This window comes from Pseudorca crassidens, chromosome 17 (genome assembly GCF_039906515.1).
Source record: "Pseudorca crassidens isolate mPseCra1 chromosome 17, mPseCra1.hap1, whole genome shotgun sequence".
In the NCBI taxonomy this organism is placed as follows: domain Eukaryota; kingdom Metazoa; phylum Chordata; class Mammalia; order Artiodactyla; family Delphinidae; genus Pseudorca; species Pseudorca crassidens.
The window spans coordinates 55389163-55395162 of NC_090312.1; positions in this window are offsets into that span (position 1 = coordinate 55389163).

A 6000-nucleotide genomic window follows, 5' to 3' on the forward strand; every position below is an offset into this window, starting at 1 on the left:
GGTGCTGAATTATCTTAGCTTTTGCTTGTCTGTAAAGGTTTTGATTTCGCCATAAAATCTGAATGAGAACCTTGCTGGGTATAGTATTCTTGGTTGTAGGTATTTTCCCTTCATCACTTTAAGTATATCATGCCACTCCCTTCTGGCCTGCAGTGTCTGCAGAAAAAAATCAGCTCATTGACTTATTGGGAATCCTTTGTATATTATTTTTTGCTTTTCCCTTGCTTTTAATGATTTTTTTTTGTATTTAATTTTTGTTAGTTTTATTAATATGTGTTCCTCCTTAGGTTTAGCCTGTCTGGGACTCTCTGTCCTTCCCGTACTTGGGTGACTATTTCCTTTCCCATGTTAGAGAACTTTTTGACTACATCTTTTCAAATATTTTCTCAGGCCTTTTCTGTCTCTTTTCTTCTTCTTCTGGGATCCCTGCAATGGGAATGTTGGTGCATTTAATATTGTCCCAGAGGTCTCTTAGCCTGTTCTCATTTCTTTTCTTTTCTTTTTTATTCTGTTCTGCAGCAGTGATTTCCACCAGTCTGTCTTTCATCTCACTTATTCATTCTTCTGCCTCAGTTATTCTGCTATTGATTTGTTTTAGTGTATTTTTCATTTCAGTTATTGTGCTGTTCACCTCTGCTTGTTTTTTTGATCATCTATCTCTTTTTTAAACATTTCTTTTATCTTCTTGGTCTGTGCCTCCATTCTTTTTCTCAGATTTTGGATCATTTTTATTATCATTACTCTGAATTCTTTTTCAAATAATTTGCCTGTCTCCTCTTCATTTAGTTGTTCTTGTAGGTTTTTATCTTGCTCCTTCATTTGCAACATACTTCTCTATCATCTCTAACTTACAGTGTTTATGGTCTCCTTTCCACAGGCTGCAGAATCATAGCTCCTCTTGCTTCTGATGTCTGCCCCCTGGTCTGTGAAGTTGGTCCTGGGTTTTTTTCAGACTTCCTTTTTGGAGGGACTGGTGCCTGCCCTTTGGTGGGTGGAGTTGTTTCTTTTCCCCCTGGTGCACAGGGCCATGTCAGGGGGTATGTTTTGTGATGGCTGTGAGATCAGTATGACTTTAGGCAGCCTGTCTGTGGATGGGTGGGGCCGTGTTTCTGTCTTGCTGGTTGTTTGACCTGAGGTGTTCCAGCACTTCACCTTGCAGGCTGTTGCGTAGGGCCAAGTCTTGGTGCCAAAATGGGGACCTCTGGGAGAGCTCACAAAAATTAATATTCACTGCAGCCTCTGCTATCAGTGTCCTTTCCCCCATGGTGAGGTACAGCCAACTCCCATCTCTGTAGGAGACCCTCTAAGACCCCTTCGGTAGATCTAGCCCAAGTTCCTATGGATGTACTGCTTTGTGCTATGTTCCAGGCCATGTAAGACCTTGTGTGCATCCTCCAAGAGTAGAGTCTCTGTTTCCCCCAGCCCTGTGGAGTTCTTATCCTCAAGCCCCACTGGCCTTCAAGGCTAGGTGCTCTAGAATTCTTCCTCCCAATGCCAGACTGTCAGACTGTTTTGGAGGGCTACTTTTATGTGGGAACATCTTTGTGTAGTCTGCATGTGTTTAATATTATTATTATTAATTTTTTTTTTTGGTGCAAGGGCTCCTTTTAGTGTGGCCACCTCTTTCCTCAGTGTATGCTGGTCATTATCTCCTTGTTAGGGAGTTTGACTGGTGTTGTGGTGATCACAGCCTGTCCTGGACATTGAGCAGGGCCTCCCCTTTGCTATGTGTTTGTCACTGACTGTCAGGGGTGGGGTCTGCTCCCTAGTTGTTGGAGTAGAGGCCCCCAGATTTATTTCTTGCTGAGTTTCTGATCTGTGGTGTGAGGTAGGTGGGACTAGAGCACTCCCACTGGGAGAGAAGCCACTGACTATTCTTCCTCTGGAGTTGTTCACCTGTGAACATGCTCTGTTGTGCCACCTTTCACCCATTGTGTGAGCTCACAAGTTACTCTGCTGTTGGCACTGCTCTTGGCTCCACCTTAATGGTGGGTATGCCAGTAATTGGCCCTGGTATCTCTCAGACATTGTTTTCACCAGGCCCCCAGCGTAGATACAGTGAACTCAGGTCCCAGGATTGCAGTAATCATGGATCTGGACCTGTTGCAGGTGCTACAGGGGCAGCTCAGACTCTGACCTTGCCCAATCCCCACATGTACGTGCACATAAAGTCCACAGCTGCTAAAGCTAGACCTGTCTCTGTTGTGGGTGCACTTGTTGTCTGTTCAGATGTTCTGCAGGTGCTCAGTTTACCAAGCTGTTCATGATGGTTTAATCTGTGGTTCACACAGCCGCAAGGAGGAATTTCAGCTCTTCTTCCTTAGTCACACAGCCCCCCTGGGACTCAGCTTTGGTTTCAGCTCCACCTCTGCATGTAGGACACACACAGGTGTCTTTCCCCCACCTAGGAGAGAGGGGGACAGCAGCAGTGACCAACTGGGGCACTTGTCCTCACTCAGGCAGGATGGGGAGGAGGTGGCAACTGACTGAGGCGACTGACTGATGCGCACAAACCCGATCTGGCGGGAGCCCCTCTTAGTGCCTGCAGAGACCGGGGCCAGCACATGGGGAGAGAAGGTGCAATGACAGCCCCACCCTTTACGCATCACTCAACAATGACATTTCGCTTCTAAGGCTTTCCGGGCTTCCCCAAGAGCATTCCCGGTTGTGGAGCTCCCCACTCCCATCCTCTCAGCCTGTCTCCTCGAAGGCAACAGCAGTCCCCTCCCTAGGTCTGCTCTCCAAGTCCCACATTCCAGCACCCATACCCCATCCACACCAGCGAACACGCACCTCAGGCTGGGTTGCACAGGGCTGGGGCACAGACCATCTCTGTAGGTCTCACTCTGTTCTGCCTACCACAGACCGGTTGCTGCACTCTCCTCTGGGTCCAAAGTTCCCCTTCTGTCTCATCTAATCTCCCCACTGGTGAGGGGGCCTCCCTGGGTGCAGGAACCTCTCCTCTCCTTCAGTTCTCCCCCAGGGATGAGGTCCTGTTCTGCTTCCTCTTTTCTTTTTTTTTTTGTTTTCTCCCTTTCATTTTACCTGGTTACATGGGGATATTTTCTTGTTCTTTTAGGTGTCTAAGATTCTCTGCTGGTGTCCAGCAGGTGCTTTGTGAGAACTGTTCCATTTGTAGATTTCTTGATGGCCCTGTGGGAAGAGGTGAACTCCACGTCATCCTACTCTGCCATATTGACAACTCCTATATATATTATACAATCACCCAATGAAATATTAAAATGGAGTGAAAATTAATGAACTTCTGTTATAAACAACAACATGAATAAATCTTAGAATCATAACATAGAGTGGAAAAAGCAAATACATAAGATTACAAATAGTAAAATATTATTTTATAAAACACATGTTAAGCAAAACTAGACAATATAATGTACACACACACTTATACACATACATATATACATATATAAAACTGAAAAATGATTAAAAAATCTAAACAATGTGTTCAAAATTCCAGTTAGTTCTTTTTTTTTTTTTTTTTTTTTGCGGTACGTGGGCCTCTCACTGTTGTGGCCTCTCCTGTTGCAGAGCACAGTCTCTGGACACGCAGGCTCAGCAGCCATGGCTCATGGGCCTAGCCGCTCCACGGCATGGGGGATCTTCCTGGACCGGGACACGAACCCATGTCCACTGCATCAGCAGGTGGACTCTCAACCACTTCGTCAACAGGGAAGCCCCCAGCTAGTTCTTTATTCCATCCTAAAAAAATTAGGACGGAATAAAGAACACACAGGTAGAAAGGCAAAGGTTTTGAGAAATTCTAGTTCTTGGGTTAGATAGTAGGTTTACAGGTGTTTTTCTGCTACTGTGCTTCATGATATACATGTATGGAGTGCATATAAGTAAAGAAAGAAGTTTTGCCTGTATCAAATATTTCCTGTTGAAAGTTTTAAAAAAACAAGCAAAACTAATAATATATTTCTTAGTGATAGAGACAGGGAAGCTCCTCCATTAGAGCTATGTCAGGTCACTTCCTTCAGTTTCATTGAGCATTATATGGCAAAACCAAATCACCCATGACACTAGTATAGTTCCTAATGAAGACATTTATCATTACAAAGCTAGTACTAAGTTGAGTGTCAAACTGCTGATTTAATGGTTGAGAAAATAGACAGAACTATTTTATTTAAGTAGCTGCTGTTAGTGAGCTGAATTTAGATGATTTCAGACAAAATAGGTAAAAACATGTCAGAATGACATGCAATGACATTATAATATAAAGAAGTGGAAAACAATTGTAGTGCAATCTGTTATGCAGAAATCAGACAGGCCTTTTAAATTCATTAAAGGTACTGATTTTCCTACCATAGAACAGTTAACAATGTGTCTTATAATCTTTTTATTACAGTTGCTAACCAAATGAGAACTTTCCAAGTTTTCTATTGGAAGGCATTTCTTGGTCATTGAACTTTTTTAGCAAAACTCATGCATATGAAACAAAATCCTTCTAACAAAATTCTTTAAAAGGCCCCCAAAACAGCTAATTTCAAAATTTATTATTTAAAAATCAGTTTGCTTTTACAATTTTCAGTTAAATATTAAATGCTTTCACACTGTAGTGGAGTATATACATAAAATTTCACAACATAATCATAATAATCATTTGAACTGGGTTTTATACTCCCTGATCAAACTTAATTATATCTCAGTAACAATTAATAGAAAAAGACAGTAGGGACATAGTATTGGCTTATTTTAAAATATTAGCATTTATTCATAAATAGCAAGTGGGAAAATTCAAAGGAGCAAAATGTGGAGAAATATTTCATGACTATAAACATTAAGGGAACATAAATTGAAATAATATGGTACCACTTTCCCTCTGCTATTAGAAAAAATTCTAACATGATATGTCCATGATTACTGTAAGTCTATTGAAACTGGTGTTCTGTGCATTGCTTGTGGCTATGTGATTTAGTGCCATAATTTTGGAGAACGTTTAGAACTTGAAATATTCATAATTTAGTCTATCTTAAGGAACTAATCCAAAATGTAAATAAAACAGTTACAGAGAAATGCACCATATTCATGATTATAACGTAAGAAACAAAATAGAAATCATCCAGATGACCTAAAATGGAGAAATAATTGTGTAAAGTATAAAATATAGCATATTCACTCTGTGGAATATAATGAAAGCACTATGGTAATAAAGCACTATGTAGAAACATAAATATTTATTATAAGTAAAATATTTTTAATTGCAGGCTACAAAATTTTGAGAAATTATATTTATAATTGGGTAAAATAAATATGTAAAAACAAGTTTGAAGTAAGGCAAAAGATTCTAATGATGTTTGTGTAACTAGTACATATTTTTTTTTATTCTTATAACTTCTTTATATTATTGGATTATTTTTGTACAAATTCCTTAAGAACTTATTGAAAATGAATTACAAGCATATTCCACATAGGATGAGCCTTAATAAGATGCCCATTTATTACAACAAATTAAAAACAGTAAAAGTACATATTGCGGTCACCAAATTTCCTGTCCCTCAAAAAATATTCATTCATGTGTCATGACATTTTACCTAAAGCATCGAAAAATATAATTAAATGTGTTTTCTTGATTTTAATCAGTGACTAAAATGAAATATTTATAATTAATATCCATTTTGTGAATGTATTCATGAAGGAAATTTGAAGTCATAGGCCAGTAGAAGGAGGAAGACAACTACACGAAGTGTAAGGTACTTTCTGAGAGCACTGTGTCAAGAAAGTGAGTGAGCCTTTGCCATCAAATGCAGTGATTTTGCAAGTGCTTGTCCTTACCTCTCAAAGGCAGGCATTGAAATTTGCTCATTTTGTAGTTACAGCTCTGGCAGAATGATTTGCATAGAGTAAGCATTCACAAATATTTGTTGACTAATGTATATAGAGTTAGCTGAAAATTAAATAAGTAATAAAAGACCTCTTTCCCACCACCACCTCAGATTTCTGGATGTAATAGACCAGTAAAACTTCAACAAGCAT